At 44.6% G+C, this 19,016-nt stretch overlaps 1 pseudogene; it reads right to left on the bottom strand.

Annotated features, from left to right (window-relative positions):
* Window positions 1–11,623: 11,623 nt before the first annotated feature.
* LOC136380660 (U2 small nuclear ribonucleoprotein B'' pseudogene) lies at window positions 11,624–12,560 on the bottom strand (annotated as a pseudogene).
* Between the last annotated feature and the right edge of the window lie 6,456 nt (window positions 12,561–19,016).

The raw sequence follows: 19,016 nt of genomic DNA, 5'->3' as shown, positions 1-19,016 counted from the left end.
GTGATCAGGTGGAAAGTGTTGCAATATAGTTAATGTGATTCTCGGTCAGTAGCAGGCGCCCTGGAATGATGAGGGCAGGATTTTTGACTGTGACCAAAATAAAGGTGGGACTCTTAAGTGGGGATGGTACCAGCCGTAAATGAAATGTGGCGGCTCTGGAACGGGGGTTGGGGGCGGTGTGCATTGAGTGACCTGGGTTTAGGCAACGTTGCTAAGGGGCCAGGTGTCTGGGTTTACACACACACACGCGCGCGAGCGCGCGAGCGAAGGAGCCTGTCTGAGGCAAGCGGAGCTCTGTAGTGGTAGAGTACTCCATTCATGTGAAGGACAATCTAAACTGACAAAGTCATTGCAGCCCTCCCCCACATTCCTTGCTTGATTGGATTGCTAAAGGCAAATCTATATTCCCTTCCTCTTACCCTTTGTTGGAGGAACTGCTAGATGAAGGGAGAAGAATGCAGGAACTTCCTGGCTTGCAAGGACAGCTGGGCCATCTAATCATAGTTTAACTATAGTTCTCTAGAAGGACTGAGGCCACTACTTGCTAGACAACAAGGAAGATAAAACTTATCTGGAAACTCCCTCTTCCCCTTCCTTATTTAATTAAGATATGTAAACATTGTCTCCTAAAGAATCTTAAGGAAGGAGATAATGTTTACATATCTTAATTAAAAATTCCTCCACTGATTCCAACTATTCATCCCTTCCTGGAGTCCTGAGAGTGACGTTTACCTGTAGACCAGGGGTTGTCAACCTTTTTATACCTACTGCCCACTTTTGTATCTCTGTTAGTGGTAAAATTTTCTAACCGCCCACCGGTTCCACAGTAATGGTGATTTATAAAGTAGGGAAGTAACTTTATAAAATTTATAAAGCAGAATTACAGCAAGTTAGAGCATATAATAATAATTACTTACCAAGTACTTTATGTCAGATTTCGCTAAGTTTGGCAAATAAATCTTTATAAAACAACTTACTATAATTAAATCTATCTTTTTATTTATATTAATACTTTGGTTGCTCTGCTACCGCCCACCATGAAAGCTGGAACCATGGAACCAGGTTGACTGTGATCGGAAGACTAATCCCCTTGCTTGAAAAATCTGCATATTTTATATGCTTGCTTTTTTTTTTTTTTTTTTTTTTACAGAGACAGAGAGAGAGAGTCAGAGAGAGGGATAGACATCAATCAGTTTTTTGTTGCGCATTGCAACACCTTAGTTGTTCATTGGTTGCTTTCTCATATGTGCCTTCAGCAGACTGAGTGTAAAGCCAGAAGCCAGGGCCACCATCACAGCAGCCCGGCCCATGCAGGTTCGCATTGGATTCAAACAATGGTAAAGAAACAACGGAGCCGGCCCTGGCTGGTTGGCTCAGCGGTAGAGCGTCGGCCTGGCGTGCGGGGGACCCTGGTTCGATTCCCGGCCAGGGCACATAGGAGAAGCGCCCATTTGCTTTTCCACCCCCCCTCCTTCCTCTCTGTCTCTCTCTTCCCCTCCTGCAGCCAAGGCTCCATTGGAGCAAAGATGGCCCGGGCGCTGGGGATGGCTCCTTGGCCTCTGCCCCAGGCGCTAGAGTGGCTCTGGTCTCGGCAGAGCGATGCTCGGAGGGGCAGAGCATCGCCCCCTGGTGGGCAGAGCGTCGCCCTGGTGGGCGTGCCGGGTGGATCCCGGTCGGGCACATGCGGGAGTCTGTCTGACTGTCTCTCCCCGTTTCCAGCTTCAGAAAAATACAAAAAAAAAAAGAAAAAGAAAAAAAAGAAACAACGGAGCCAAAAACTGATGGCCCATAGTCTTTAATCCTAGCTTGCACCTGGCGGGCAAGCAAAAAACACGCACTGGACTCCAAAACCCACTCACATTCAGTGCTTACAGAGCTACTGACTTATCCGAGTTTCCTAGAATCAAAGGTTTCTAGCTCACCAGACTTATTCACCTCTGTTCCCCATCTCCTTCCTTCTCCCTTCACAAACTCTGCACTAACTGGCTTCTCACTCAACACTCCGCCATCTTGGCTGCCTCTCCTGGCCTCCTCCACGTGGCCTTTCTCTGCTCTCCTCTCTGCTCTCTCCTCTAATCTCAGGAACCAAGAGAGCAAGATCTCATTCTGCCCCCATTTTATAATGTAGAAATCCAGACCTTTAATCTAATATATAAAATAGGGAAGTCTCTAATACAGTTGTTGACTGAGGACGCACCAACAGAATTCTAGACTCAGAGTAAAACAAAGAAAAGTTTATTACACTCACGAGCGGGCCCAAGGCAAGGAAATGGCCAAGAGCCCCGAGCCACTTCAGCAGGCAAGTTTTATACCTATTTTCAGGGAGAGGAGTTGTAACAGTTCTCAGGATAATTGATGGGCAAACATCTGCTTAATTTCAAGGAGGGGAGTTGTAACAGTTCTCAGGGTGATTGATGTGACATAATCTATTCCCGGTCCTTGAGGTAAGGAAGGTGTTAGACTCCCAGGATGGCTAGGAATAGATGAGTCCTTGAGATAGGAAAGTCGTAAAACTCCCGGGATAATTAGTGCAACCCAATCCTGGAGGATAGATAGGGACTTTTCCAGCTGGGGGCTTTCAACTGTATGACTGGTTACTAAGTGTAAAGCCAGTAGCCGTGGCCAGGGCCACCATCAAAGCAGCCCGGCCCATGCAGGTTCGCATTGGATTCGGACAGTCGGTAAAGAAACAGCGGAGCCAAAAACTGGTGGGCCATAGCCTTTAATCCTACCTTGCACCCGGCGGGCAAGTAAAAATACACACTGGGCTCCAAAACCCAGTCACACTCAGTGCTCACAAAGCCACTGACTTATCCGAGTTTCCTAGAATCAAAGGTTTCTAGCTCACCAGCCTTCTTCTCCTCAGTTCCCCATCTCCTTCCTTATCCCAGATACAAACTCTACACAAACTGGCATCTCACTCAGCACTCCGCCATCTTGGCTGCTTCTCCTGGCCTCCTCCACGTGGCCTCCTTTAGCTGCTGGCTCTACTCTCTCCGCTCTCTCATGCTAACCTCAGGAACCAAGAGCCGAGTCCCGTTCTGCCTCCCTTTTATAGTGTAGAAATCCAAACCCTTAATCCAATATACATAATAGGGAAGTCTCTTAATACAAAGTCACTTCTCTGAGGCATGATAGGATTGTACCACCCTACACCAAAAAGGGTAGGAAAGGCTTAATCCCAAAACCAAGCCCCAGGCTACAATGATCCTGCCTGCCCCCAACACACATTAATATCACCTGGGCGATGGCATCTTTAACAAAGTGAGCATAATACATTTTATCCGCCCAACAATCCACCCCTATGCTCACTTTACTACCCACAATCTATACCACCGGCATCCCTGTGTAAGGAGATTAGAACATTACACAAATTACAACAGCACAAATCATACAGTTTCAACAATCACAAAGGTACACTTCACCAGTCTCTGAGCACTTTGCCCAAAGCGCAAAATGTCCTCGGTCTTCTTCCTAGCCATGGGAAAAGCTTCCCAGGGCAGGGGAGTGCTTCCAGCAAAGCCACCCCCCACCCCCATCAGGGTATTTCACATTGTCCAAAATCCGTAATCCGTAAATCCATCCAACAAAGGAGCCAATGCCCACTCCGGTCATAGTCCAGGAAATCAGTCCACGAATATGGGGCATCAGCCACCCCCCTCATTCCTGCCGTCCTGGCAGGTCTTACACTGTCTCAAAGAGGAGCACATGGCAATGGCAGGCAGCATTTCCATCTCTGCTCCGGCAAGCTTGTCCAGCCCTATGTCCCAAAATCGCAGACCTACCAGGGCTGCAGTAGGTGCTCCTTCCAGCTGGGCTCCCATCTTATGGAGACTGCGGATTGCAACTCCAGCTCGACTCTTCTCATCTTCCAAAGAGGAACTGAAAACACCAGCTCGCACTGCCGGGCTCGAGCCTTCGTCCGCTGCTGCCTTCTGCTCCGCAGACCTTGCAGCTCCGGACCCGGCCTCAGCTTCAGCCTCAGCCCTGGCCTCCCGCCGCTGCTGGCTCTCCGCAACATCCAGGGCAAGCTGCAACTCATGAACTTGTGAATCCTCCTCCAGCGTTTGCTCCATTTCCAGGCGAATCTCGAACACCTGGTTGGCCTCCTCCTCCAGCATTTCCTCCAGCTCCAGGGTCAGCATCGGTTTCTCCTGCGTTTGCTCCATCTCCTTCCACTGCTTGGTAGGCAGGTCCTGGGCAGCCTCTTCCACAGAGCTCTCAGTTTCCTCATGCATGGCTGTAAAAGTCAGCCAGCCTACGATCCCCAAAAGGACAGCCATGGGGAACCCTAACACTAGCCAGTCCTCTACTCCACTGCTCAAAGGCTCCTTGCCGATCTGTATCGAATCCTGCCACAGACTACGCCAAATGTAAAGCCAGTAGCCGTGGCCAGGGCCACCATCAGAGCAGCCCGGCCCATGCAGGTTCGCATTGGATTCGGACAGTCGGTAAAGAAACAGCGGAGCCAAAAACTGGTGGGCCATAGCCTTTAATCCTACCTTGCACCCGGCGGGCAAGTAAAAATACACACTGGGCTCCAAAACCCAGTCACACTCAGTGCTCACAAAGCCACTGACTTATCCGAGTTTCCTAGAATCAACGGTTTCTAGCTCACCAGCCTTCTTCTCCTCAGTTCCCCATCTCCTTCCTTATCCCAGATACAAACTCTACACAAACTGGCATCTCACTCAGCACTCCGCCATCTTGGCTGCTTCTCCTGGCCTCCTCCACGTGGCCTCCTTTAGCTGCTGGCTCTACTCTCTCCGCTCTCTCATGCTAACCTCAGGAACCAAGAGCCGAGTCCCGTTCTGCCTCCCTTTTTTTTTTTTTTTTTTTTTTTTTTTTTTTTCATTTTTCTGAAGCTGGAAACGGGGAGAGACAGTCAGACAGACTCCCGCATGCGCCCGACCGGGATCCACCCGGCACGCCCACCATGGGGCGACGCTCTGCCCACCAGGGGGCAATGCTCTGCCCATCCTGGGCGTCGCCATATTGCGACCAGAGCCACTCTAGCGCCTGGGGCAGAGGCCACAGAGCCATCCCCAGCGCCCGGGCCATCTTTGCTCCCATGGAGCCTTGGCTGCGGGAGGGGAAGAGAGAGACAGAGAGGAAAGTGCGGCGGAGGGGTGGAGAAGCAAATGAGCGCTTCTCCTGTGTGCCCTGGCCGGGAATCGAACCCGGGTCCTCCGCACGCTAGGCCGACGCTCTACCGCTGAGCCAACCGGCCAGGGCTCTGCCTCCCTTTTATAGTGTAGAAATCCAAACCCTTAATCCAATATACATAATAGGGAAGTCTCTTAATACAAAGTCACTTCTCTGAGGCATGATAGGATTGTACCACCCTACACCAAAAAGGGTAGGAAAGGCTTAATCCCAAAACCAAGCCCCAGGCTACAATAATCCTGCCTGCCCCCAACACACATTAATATCACCTGGGCGATGGCATCTTTAACAAAGTGAGCATAATACATTTTATCCGCCCAACACTAAGGCACATCTGACTAAAATTTAATTTGGGGGAGCCAAGTGCTAAACACAAAATTCACTTCTGTATGAACCGCTTGCTTGCTACGCTATAAAAACCCCTAAATTGTAGGTGCTCGGTGTGACTGGTGACCGTCACCTGAGCTCACTTTTTTATAAAACTTTGTTTAAACTCTCTAAACGTCTCCAGCGTCTATTTTACCCGGCGAATGCAACAATTGATTGCCTCAGATGCTTGCGGCCTTGCCTTTCCGATAAGCCCCTAATCAAACACCGGATGCCTGCGGCTTCTTCAAGGAGCCTGGGCAAACATCTAGGGGCCGGGTGGGCCAGTTATTGTTTTACAAGCCAAGATGAGTTAAGCAAAAATCAGACGAAAAAGATCAGACGGAATCCACTGTTACACAGTCACTTTCTGAGGCATGATGGGATTGTACCACCCCACATCAAAAGGGGTGTAAAAGGCTTAATCCCAAAACCAAGCCTCAGGCTACAAGGATCCTGCCTGCCCACAGCCCACCCCCAACACACATTAATATCACCTGGGCAACGGCTTCCATGTGGGCAGCACCATTTTTAACAAAATGAGCATAATACATTTTATCCGCCCAACACTGAGTAACCACTTGCTCGAGCCAGCGACCTTGGGTCCAAGCTGGTGAGCTTTTGCTCAAACCATATGAGCCCTCGCTCAAGCTGGCGACCTCGGGGTCTCGAACCTGGGTCCTCGGCATCCCAGTCCGACTCTCTATCCACTGCGTCACCGCCTGGTCAGGCTTATATGCTTTCTAATAATCAGCTTATTAGGTTTCCTAATAAGCTGGCCCCAATACTTTTAGCAAAGGTATTTCCATTTAGCCTCTCTCCTTATCCTAAGATAACCATTTCGCTGTGGCAACAGGGATGGGTAGACACTAGAAGATTTGAGAATGTCTTTGCTGGCATGTAAAACAATTGTCACTACTGTTATCTCGTGGTGTAGTAATGCTTTTTCCCTTTGTTGGGCAGATAAAATGTATTATGCTCACTTTGTTAAAGATAACACGAGGAAGCCATCGCCCAGGTGATATTAATGTGTGTTGGGGTGGGCTAAAGGCAGGCGGAATCCTTGTAGCCTGGGGCTTGGTTTTGGGATTAAGCCTTTCCTACCCTTTTTGATGTGGGGTGGTGCAATCCAATCATGCCTCAGAAGGTGACTTTGGGTTGGAGACTTCCCTACTTTGTATATTGGATTAAAGGTTGTGAAGCTACACTATAAAATGGGGGCAAAACGGGACTTGGCTCTTGGTTCCTGAGGTTAGCATGAGAGAGTGGAGAGAGTAGAGCCAGCAGCTAAAGGAGGCCACGTGGAGGAGGCCAGGAGAAGCAGCCAAGATGGCGGAGTGCTGAGTGAGATGGGGAACTGAGGAGAATAAGGCTGGTGAGCTAGAAACCTTTGATTCTAGGAAACTCGGATAAGTCAGTGGCTTTGTGAGCACTGAGTGTGACTGGGTTTTGGAGCCCAGTGTGTATTTTTACTTGCCCGCCGGGTGCAAGCTAGATTAAAGGCTATGGCCCACCAGTTTTTGGCTCCATGGTTTCTTTACCGACTGTCCGAATCCAATGCGAACCTGCAAGGGCCGGGCTGCTGTGATAGTGGCTCTGGCCGTGACTTCTGGCTTTACACCCTTTTAATAGATCCTATAGATAGATGTTGTAAGCTTGTTAGTAATTGACTATTATACCATGCTCCCTCCTTACCCACCCAACCAGTACTTGATTTTGTATAAAAGAAGGTCTAAAACGGTAGGAGGGCCTACATGATTTGGGACTGTGCCCCATGTAGCTAGCCGGCTAATTAATAAACTCCTCAAATTTCTTCTGTAACCTGCCTGGTGTCTCTATGTAACCCATGGATTGCAGTACTTTATAACATTTCCACCCGGTCACCCTGTATTCTCATTTTTATCTTCATCTCCAAACCCTACCCTGTCCACCTTACTTCTGTTGCCACACCCCTTCCCCTCTGCAAATCCCACATAATGGTAAAAATAGCTACCATGACGATTTATTGATTGTTCATTATATGTCACTGTATCACTGGGCACACACATCATCTTGTGGTAAAGTGCCAGAGAACTGTAAAACTTAGTATTGGCAACACCATTTTAAAAGGAAAAGTCAGGCTTTCTGTCCCATCCTTTCTTTGGAAAATGGAAAGAGAAGGATTTGGAAATTTCCTGATTTACAAGGGCGACTGGGTCATTTAGTTTTAGTTCTCTGAAAGGATTAAGGTTAGCTGAAGAACTTCCTTTCCCTTTCAATAAGAGACAGAATTTACATACCACCCTACCCTGATTTTAGCTCTCCCTCCCTTCCTGGAATCTGAGATTAACGTGAACCTCTAGGCAAAGGAGGAGAGATAGACACTAAAAGGTTTATGAATGTATTTTAATATGTAAAATGACATCACCATTGTATTACCTTGAAAGTTTTAACTTTGAGTCAGAGAGAGGGATAGATAGGGACAGACAGACAGGAACGGAGAGAGATGATGTTGGGCAGATAAAATATATTATGCTCACTTTGTTAAAGATGGCGCTGCCCCATATGGAAGCCCGTCGCCCAGGTGATATTAATGTGTGTTGGAGGTGGGCTGTGGGCAGGCAAGATGCTTGTAGCCTGGGGCTTGGTTTTAGGACTAAGCCTTTTCCACCCTTTTTGATGTGGGGTGGTGCAATTCCATTATGCCCCAGATAAGTGACTTTGTATTAGAGACTTTCCTATTTTGTATATTGGATTAAATGTTTTGATTTCTACACTATAAAATGGGGGCAGAACAGGAGCTTGCTCTCTCAGTTCCTGAGATTAGCATTAGAGGGCAGAGCAGAGAAAGGCCACGTGGAAGAGGCCAGATGTAGCCAAGATGGTGGAGTGCTGATGGAGAAGCCAGTTTGTGCAGGGAGAAGGAAGGAGATAGGGAACAGAGGTGAATAAGTCTGGTGAGCTAGAAACTTTTGATTCTAGGAAACTCAGATAAGTCAGTAGCTCTGTGAGCACTGAATGAGTGGGTTTTGGAGCCCAGTGTGTGTTTTTGCTTGCCCACTGGGTGCAAGCTAGGATTAAAGATGATGGCCCATCAGCTTTTGGCTCCATTGTTTCTTTACCATTGTTTGAATCCAATGCGAACCTGCATGGGCCAGGCTGCTGTGATGGTGGCCGTGCCTACTGGCTTCACAGATGAGAAGCATCAATTCTTCATTGTGGCATCTTAGTTGATCATTGATTGCTTTCTCGTATGTGCCTTGACCGGGGGACTACAGCAGACCAACTGACCCCTTGTTCAAGCCAGTGACCTTGGTCTCAAGCTGGTGAGCCTTGCTCAAACCAGCTGAGCCCGCACTCAAGCTGGTGACCTCGGGGTCTTGAACCTGGGTCCTCCGCGTCCCAGTTCAGTGCTCTATCCACTGCGTCACCGCCTGGTCAAGCTTGATGAAGAAAGATTTTATAATATCTTTGATATGTATGTTCAAGCTGTGAGCAGTTAGAAGATAGTCCAAGTTTAGACAGCTCAACACTGATTGTTTTTGTTTACTGTACCTTCGATTTTGCAGTCTGACACCTGGAGGAGTGGGAAGAAACTGAGTCCGCATTGGAATATAGAACAATGTGTTGTTTTTCGAACTTCGACCCTCAGGGCTGAGTCACAAATACAATAATCCTACATTACCCTGAGTTTCAAAAATTGAAATAGCTAATGCAGATGCAAACACGAGTTAACTTGTGAGTGGTCAACAATGTGTAAGAGAGATAGTGGCTGAGCAGCCATTTTATCTATCAGTTTTGTCTCTTGGTTTTCTGTTTAATTTTCTTTCTCCTGCTTGCCTTTCTCTTCCCTTTCTAGAATTTTCACTTAAGGTTAGTAAATCACTTCCCAGGGACTTGTTATACCTGCCTGTAGAAAAATTAGATAAAGTATGTGCTTTTGAAGGAAACCATTTGATAACAACTTAATTCCTATTTGTATTCCATAGTTTAGGTATTTATTCTATAAGACATTTTTATGTAATTTCTCTCCTCTGATCACCTTTGAAAACAGTTGTAAATCATTACTTGTAAAGTTATCAGACCTTTTACTCTCTTAGGTTTGACGCTACCCCACTATCACAGGGCCCAGAGCTGATGTGAGTGGACCCCCCTGCTCTCTCAGGGAAAGAACCCTTCCCATACACATACGAACCAAGGTGATGTGATATAACCCCCAAATCTCTTAGCAATAAACCTTGCCTCATACTCACAGTACACTCGACTTTTACTAGGCGAGACCCCTCGCAACACTTAGAAGACCAGGAGCTGTAGTGACTAGACAGTCGCTCTCTTAGGTATAATCCTCTCCATACTCACAGGACTCAAGGCTGACATCACAGTACCCCTCCTTTTTCAGGTTGGTCTCCTCCCCACACTCCCAGGATCCAGAGATGGCGTCAAAGTATCCATACTCTTTCTGGTGGGTCCACATTCCACACTAAAGAAATCCAAAGATGATATGAAAGGACCCCCAATTCTCTCATGAGGGAACTCCCCCCACGGTCAGAGGACAGAGCTGACATAACAGGACCTTCTACACTCAGAGAGAATCCAGAGCTGATGTGACAGGGCCCTCTACGCTCTGAGTGGAAGACTTCCACACACTGCTGCACACAGCCAGGAAATGCTCTTTTCTGCTGCCATCTAGTGTACTTCTTGGGAATAGCACCTATTTACTAAGGACTCGCTCTTACCATTTTGCAAGGATCCTATGAATCCCTATCTCAGGATGTCTTATGTATGTATAGTGATAGGACCCACTACTGTCTTAGGTGGGATATTTCTCCAAACAGGACTAGACATGCAGGAACATTTCCCCACAGTGAGAAAACCCAGAGCCTATTGTCTATGGTCCCACCATCAAGGACATGCAGCCAATGTGACAGAACCTCCTATTGTCAGATGAGAACTTCACCCAGGCTCACAGGACCCAGAGCTGAAGTCTTGTGACCCCTTACTATCAAGTTGGACTCCTCCCACAGTCACAGGACCCAGAAGTAATATATCAGGATACCCTAATTTTACAGACAGAGACACCTTTTAACACTGACAGGACCCAGCGCTGTAGTGACAGGACACCCCAGTCTCTCATCTCTGGTCCTCTCCACACTCACAGTACCCAGACCTGATGTCACAGGACCTGTCCCCTTGCTCAGAAGACCCAAATCTGACATGACACAACCCCCTTCTCTCTCTGATGAGACCCTAAGACTTATGTTGCAGGACTCCATAAACTCTCAGGTAATCCAAGTACCCAGACCTGATGTGAGTTGACCCTCTCTCAGAGTGGGACCCCTTTCAACACTCTGATACACACTGCTATGTAACAGAACAACACCTGAGGCCACCAGGAAATGCTTTTTTGCTGCCATGTAGTGTATATATTGGGAATAGCAACTTTTTCCTAAGCATCTGCTCTTATCATTTTGTCAGGACACTTAGAAGACACCTTATGTCATCCCTAGCTCAGAGCATCTTATATATCCATCTTGTGTTTCTATCTCTGATTCTCTTCTGCATGTGGGGTGTCTGGCTCATGTATGTGAGATTCCCATACATGTGTATGTCTTTTAATTTTTTTTTAAAGATTTTATTTATTGAGTGAGGAGAAAGAGAGAGAGAAGGGGTGTGTTGGTGTGTGCGGGAGGGGGGACAGAAAGCATCAACTCATAGTAGTTGCTCCTCATATGTGCCTTGTTCAGGCAAGCCCAGGGTTTTATTTATTTATTTATTTTTTAAATTTATTTTATTTTTTTAATTTATTCATTTTTAGAGAGGAGAGAGAGGGGGAGAGAGAGAGACAGAGAGGGAGAGAGGAGAGAGAGACAGAGAAAGAGAAGGGGGGAGGAGCTGGTAGCATCAACTCCCATATGTGCCTTGACCAGGCAATCCCAGGGTTTCGAACAGGCGACCTCAGCATTCCAGGTCGACGCTTTATCCACTGCGGCACCACAGGTCAGGCAAGCCCAGGGCTTTAAAGCAGCGATCTCAGCATTCCAGCTCAACATTTCAACATTTTATTCTCTATGCCACTATAGGTCAGGCCATAGGTATGTCTTTTTTTTTAGAATACAAATAAAAGTTTATTGTACAAAATTAAGGCCTTCACATTTCATAGTTCACTAAGGCTAAAGAAAGACAAGGAAATTTTTAAAAACCTAAACAAAAATTTCACTTTCACTTCCTCCTACCCCAACTATTAAAATCACCTGACCAAATTTTATCAAAACAAATGTTATAAATAACACCGAGTCCTTTAGAGACAACTATGCCAGACGTTATTTCTTGGCGTAGGTGATCTTCATGGCATGGGACGGTGTGATCTTAAATCCCTGTAAAGCATCCCTGGTGGCTCCAGCCTGCCCGTCATTTTCAAATTCAACAAACACAATGTCATGCCTTCCAGGTACCAAACGTACTTCCTTGAAACCAGAGAACTGATTAAACAGCATAGATAACATCATCTCATTAGTCTCTTCTGGTAAATTATTAAAGAATAAAATATAGTTTGGAGGGTAATCAGGGACCTGAGGATTTGGTGTTGCATTTCCTTGGGTATTAGCTGAATTTGGTACTCCCTGACCAGGCTTTTTATTAGCAGTCATTGCTGCCTGTTCCACAGTTTTAGCTTTTTTCTTTTCTTATTTCTTTTCTTTGTCAGCAAAGGTGCACGCATTTTAGATATTATATCAGAATCTGTTTTTGCATACTGGATTCGCATTGGTTTACCATAAAATGGAAATCCTTGTAACTATCTCAAGGCATTTGTGGACGAGTCCAGTTCTTTAAATATAACAAAGGCTTGTCCCCTCATCTTCATGGTCTTTAAAGCCACAATATCTACCACATGGCCAAACTGAGAGAACAGGGCATACAGGGATCTCTTCAATTCTTCTTTTTTAATTTTGTCATTCATATTGTTGATATAAATTGTATGGTTTGGTCTGATATCCATCTTTTGGGTTAAACTGTTCAAATAGCCTGAACTCGGCGCGGTGTCCTGTAAGAACCAACGGTATGTCTTAAATTTGGTTATTTTCTCTGTCTAATCTGCCTCATATATATTTGTTTATTAGACCAGGCAATAGAATCTTGAGGTTAGAGGGAAGTCTGGTTTTTTCCATGTAAGCAGGTAATCATATTTCAATTTTTTTTTACATTTTTTAAAATTTATTCATTATTTTAGAGAGAGGAGACACAGAGAGAGAAAGAGACAGAGAGAGTAAAGAGATAGAAAGACCAGGGGAAGGAGCAGGAAACATCAACTCCCATATGTGCCTTGACCAGGCAAGCCTGGGGTTTTGAACTGGCAACCTCAGCGTTCCAGGTCAACACTTTTACCCACTGCGCCACCACAGGTCAGGCAGGTAATCATATTTAATATGAGGTAAATTATTGGAGTACATCAACATCATGGGGTTTCCTGAAAAAAAATTTTTTTTTTACAATTTAATTTGTTCTCAGGACTGAATAATTACATCAACAAAATATGAAACAATCTACTAATTTAGCTTGTGGATGTAAAACTTGTATTTAAAGTTTCAAAGGTGGGAATAAAGAGGACCAAGATTTTGTGTTTGACATGTTGTTTTTAAGCTGGTTCTTAAGAAAAAAGACCAAGAAAGAACCTATGATTCATTCTCACCTCATTTCTTCCTAAGATATTCAGTTGGGAAAACCTGGTTTAGGAAGAGAATTTTAGCATTATTACCTTAGTTTTAGAAATTCAGACTCCAAGCAGGAGTTGTAGACCCCTTCACCTTACCTCACATGTCCTGTTGATTTGAGGCTGCCTAACAAAAAGTAACCTGCCACGTATGCTGCACTTTTTAAAATTTACCTGCATATCATCCGTTTCACCTCTGAAGTATAAGACCCTGTTCCCCCATTGCCCAAAATGTCCTCTACCCATTATTACCTCATTGTCTTTGCTATTCATTCATATGTGAGTTTCCCTTCCCATGTATTAAACTTGAATATCTTCTGTAATTCTGATTATGTTAATTTGATTATTAGCCCCCATGGTATTAATCAGCTGCCATGTGAAATTACTGGGTGGGAAACTGTTAACTAATGGAAATTGCTGCAGCTGAGAGATCATGAACATCTGTGGGGAAAGGTGAGCATTATTATTGTTCACTCTGTCAGCCTTCCTGGTCAGTTTCAGTTTGGTGGAATTTAGAAGTGCTGTGAGTTATTTTCCCGTCTTCTACATTTACATTGTCATGAGACAATATCCGTGAAGCTAGCTCCTTGGACTTAGAGAGTCATGCGTTTTCTTTATTGAGTCGTGGGTCTGTTAACATTGTAAGGGTCTGGTTCAGCTTCTGCGTCTGGCAGCTGTGCTCCGGTGTCCAGCTCCGACGTCATCTGGCTAAGAAGTCTTAGTTATAGATCTGGGTTTCATCTCTGGGGTCAAATCTCTACTCCACTGTGTGTCCGGGTCTCTTTCTGTGGTGTGGCTTTGTTTTGTGTGTGGGATCCACGTGCAGCTCCGTGTCCAGGGTCTGGTGTATGGAAGTTAGTGTCTGAGTCAGTGTCAGTGCCTGGTGCCTGGCATTCTGGGTCAAGGTCTGGCTTTTGGATCCAGGAACAGTTTTGCGTTTGGAGACCGAGGTCTGGGGTACAGCTTTTGGTTCTGAGTCTGTGTCTGGGATCCTGAGTCTGGCTCTGGCCTCTGGTGTCTGTCAATCAATGGTTATTGCCTCTAATTCACTGCCTATAGGAGTCGCCAGGTTAGGGTGCGGGGAAGGTAGGAAACTTTATGCCGAGCAAATAGATCAGTTATTTCACCGCACGGCTGTGAGAACAGCAACGCTGCTGAGAAGCTCAGCATTGTTCCAGGTGAATTATGAAGCAGCACGGCATGGACAGCTCAATAGTGCCACTTGTCAGTTATGAAGCATCATGACTGGGAGGCCTGGGCTGGGCAGTGCTAGGACGGATTCTCTCCCAGGCACACAGCTCAGCTGTACTTTGCTGTGTTTCACCCCCGAGTTCTGGTCTGGTTTTGCCATTTTTTCTTTGCTGTGTTTTGTCTAGACATCTTCATCAGTCCGTTCAGTGCAGGAGGAAGTTTGTTGGTCAGTGCCTCCCTGCAGTGAGGTTTGTATGAGAAGTTTCTGTGTAGAATTGGCTGTTAGGGTCTTTTTGTAAAAAATTAAGTCCAGTTATATACCAGGATCCTTTTTTTTTATTTAAGATTTTATTTATTCATTCTAGAGAGGGAAGAGAGAGAGAGAGAGAGAGAGAGAAGGGGGGAGGAGCAGGAAGCATCAACTCCCATATGTGCCTTGACCAGGCAAGCCCAGGGTTTCAAACCAGCAACCTCAGCATTCCAGGCTAACACTCTATCCACTGCGCCACCACAGGTCAGGCCAGGAGCCCTTCTTCAGGTAATTTTTTCTCAGGACAGCTGTTGTCTGGTATGTGAGTTGCACAGGGCATCCTGGGTTAGGCACTGGAGGAGACCTGAGGTGGGTCCGCTGCGGCTTGGGGCAAACATGGATCCGCATCTGTGCTGTTTCCCTCGTGTTACCCCCACCCTAAGGCGCTGCGAAGGGGTAAAGGGGAGCAGAAGCTTCCTGTGTACAAGGACTGTGGAGGGCTGGGGCCAGGGGCTGTTGGTCCTCTGGGGACCCAGCTCAGGAAGGGTCTGCGTGAATAATTGTTGGGTTTTCAGTTTGTTTTTAGTGTCATCTGCCTGTGCCGGTCCAGCATTATCTGTGTCATTTATACGGTTCACTTTTGGGTTCTCCATTCTGCTCCCTTGATCTGTGTCTTTTTTTATGCCAGTACCAGCCTATTTTAATCATGATAGTTTTTTAGTGATACGGTTATTATGATGTGGAAAATTGGAATGAAAGAATCCCACGATGTCTCTACTCCAAGGCATAGTGGCTGTTAACATAGTCTTGCCACCCGGCATTTAATGACCAGTGGACTGCTTCACCACGTTTGGTGAACTAGGCACAGGGCTTGGTCTCTGTAATGATTCTGGGTGTCTTCCCTGCTCTTCCACCTGGTGTTGGCATGGTTGTTTCAATAGTGATTTACTTGACAGTAATTTCAAAACTCCAGAAAACTTTTCGTGGCAATACAGATACTGTTTTTCTGTATTCAGAATCCGCAGCTGTCATCGCCTGACTGCATTTGACATGTAGAACTCGTGTGTTTTGTCCCAAACAGGTGCACTGTCCCAGGGAATCACCAGTGTGGAAATCATTACGGTTTCCACATTATGATCTGGTCCACAGTCCCAGGTCAGCTTTCAGCACCTGTACCAACCATGTGAAATGTCTTTTCCTTTCAGATCGTACTTTATGTCTCTAGACTACTGTGTTTGAGACTTGCCCTCATTTTCACAACTGTGATGGTTTTAAAGTGCACAAATGACTTCACTCTGTGTGGCCTTTTGCCCGGCTTCTTTCATGCATTACAAGGTTTTCAATGCTTATCCATGTTGTAACATGCATCAACACTTCATTTGCTTATTTCTTTGTGATTAAATCTCAGGCAACATAACATTTACCACTCAGACCATTTGAAGTATACAGTTCTGTGGCATTAACTGCATTTACATTGTTGTGTAAATATCTTCAACACCATGCAGCTTCAGAACTCTATTTCCTTCAAGGGAAACTATTCATTAAACACAAACTCCCCATCCCCTGGCAACCGCATTCAACTTCCTGTCTCTAATTTTGATTTCTATAGATGGCTCATATAAGTGAACTCATATAATATTTGTCTTTTGCAAACTTACACTGCTCACAAAAATTTGGGAATATTTTATTGCTTCATATTCATTTTGAAATATCCCCGAATTTTTGTGAGCAGCATATTTTACTTAGCATAATGACTTCAAGATTTATCCATTTTGTAGCCTGTCAGATTTCCTCAGTTTTTAAGGCTAATATTCAACTGTGCATATATTATGTTTTGTTTATCCACTCATCAGTGGACATTTGGGTTTCTTTTGGTTATAGTGAATCATGCTACGATGAATAAGGGTGTGCAGATAACTGTTCAGGTTTTGCTTTGAAATGTTTTGGGTGTGTACCCTCAATTGGAATCGCTGGATTGTACGTGAAATCTTTGTTTTGTCAGTACCTCCATGCTGTTTTCTGCTGTGGCTGCGCCTTTTTACTTTCTTCCTTTCTATGGCAGAATTGTAGTTCATTTTATGGACTGACCACTCTTTGTTTATCCATTCACCTGTTTACAGACATTGGAATACTTTCTACCTTTGAGTGAACAATGCTCCTGTGAATATTCATGGATAATTTTATCTGAACACAAGTTTTCAATTTCTTTTTTTTTATTTTTTTTATTTTTATTTATTCTTTTTTTTTTTTTTTTTTTTTTTTTTTTTTTTTTTTTAGAGAGGAGAGAGAGACAGAGAGGGAGAGAGAGGAGAAAGAGACAGAGAGAGAGAAGCGGGGAGGAGCTGGAAGCATCAACTCCCATATGTGCCTTGACCTAAGCAAGCCCAGGGTTTCGAACTGGCGACCTCTGATTTTCCAGGTCGACGCTTTATCCACTGCACCACCACAGGTCAGGCTTTTTTTTTTTTTTTCAGGAGTTAAGATGTTACTTTATTGGCCAGTTTAACCTGCGCAGGGGCGAACTCCCGAGATGTCCGGAGACACCTTGCCCACAAGGAGCTGCAAATGGGAGCTGCCTCAATTTCTTAAAGTATGTACATATTTGGAAGTAGGATTGCTGAACCGTATGGTAATTTTTAGAGGAAATGCCGAAGGCTGCACCATTTTACATTTGCACAAGCAATGTTTAAGGGTTCCAATGTCTCTATAGCATTGTCTACATTGGTTATTTGAGTTTTCTCAATTACAGTCATTTTGATATCTGTGAAGGGGGTATTATTTTTTTATTTTAATTTGCATTTACATCATGACTAATAACATTGGAACTGCCTGCTTACCATTTGTATTTCTTCTCTGGAATTAGTAAAAAAAAGAGGGGTTAAAAAATTTAAAAATGACAAAAAAGTTATCTTTTTATATAGAGAGATACATTCTTAGTAAGACTTAGTAAATTCAGCAGGTCCTGGCGCAAATGTGTTGTTTTTTCATTCTTGTGTTTATGAGAAACATGATCCTGAAATGTCCTAGCGATTTCTTCAAGTGTTTAGGCATATATTTGAAAGGGAAACTCTCATTTCCTCGTCAATACATTGAAGAATTCCTCTCTTTTTACTCTTGTGTTGAGGGTAGAAAATCCTAATTCACATAAATAGGATGTTGAAAATTGTAGTAAAATATTCAAAGCTTTTTTTTAGATATTGCCACATATTCTTCCTTTATAGAAATCCAAAAGGAAAAAAAAAAAAAAAAGAAATCCAAAAGGCTTCAAGAGACAATTCCTTATGTTTAATCATCAATCCAAAACCCCCACCATACATATCATCTTAACTTTACACCAAACAAAGGATAGAAGAAACTTGCCTCCAGTCTTTCTGGGGAACATGGAGGGTAGTGTAAACAATCCAGCACCACAGTTTAACAGCCTTTTGCAACCTAATCAGGCAAGTGAGGTGGGGGGTTGGGCAGACTGTCAGCTTATAGCCAATTCCCCACACTTCTGTCCCCCAAAAATCTAAACTCCAAAAACCCTATTGGTCTTTTGGTCCCCAACAGGCACATATATCTCTAGAATACCAGAGGGCGCACCTGGAAATCTTCTAGCATGCACACTTTGAGAACCGCTGAACTAGGGAATTAAAGAAAATCCACATGGAGATCGAAAGCAGGGGCAGAGACACAGAGAGGGCTTGTCCCACACCCAAGTGTAGTGGATAAAACTCCGGAGGGATATGAAGGTGCTTTTCCGTTCACAGGGCCTTGCTGTTTGCTTGTATTGGGGTTTATAATTAATCAGTTGGAAGATGGAAAGAGAATAGTTGGAAATACACTAATTAATATAACAATAGGGAGTCCTATTATTTTAAGGGTAATGAGAGAGGTGAATAAATTTTCATTCATTTTGTTTCTCAAGGAGCTTGGTGTTTTAGTGATTTGGTGATCATAGGTTCGGGAGCTGAGTAATAATAGTGTTTAGAGACTTTTAGTTGTATAATAATAAATAATGTAAGAATCATTGATAAAATTGTAATAAATCATGTTGATGTATCTAACTGGGGCATATCATTAAGAAGAGATTTAGACTCTCAGTCTTTAACTTAAAAGATTAATGCTCGTTAGACTCTTAATGAGGTTATGGTATGGATGAAGATCATTTGTCAAGTGTTTTATTTATTTTATTTTTTAATTTACAGAGACAGAGAAAGAGTCAGAGAGAGGGAAAGAGTCAGAGATAGGGACAGACAGACAGGAACAGAGAGAGACAAGAAGCATCAATCATTAGTTTTTCGTTGCAACACCTTAGTTGTTCATTGATTGCTTTCTCATATGTGCCTTGACCATGGGGTCACAGCAGACCGA

Source organism: Saccopteryx leptura, chromosome 9 (assembly GCF_036850995.1).
Source record: "Saccopteryx leptura isolate mSacLep1 chromosome 9, mSacLep1_pri_phased_curated, whole genome shotgun sequence".
Lineage (NCBI taxonomy): Eukaryota > Metazoa > Chordata > Mammalia > Chiroptera > Emballonuridae > Saccopteryx > Saccopteryx leptura.
This window is presented reverse-complemented; position numbering and strand designations above follow the sequence as displayed.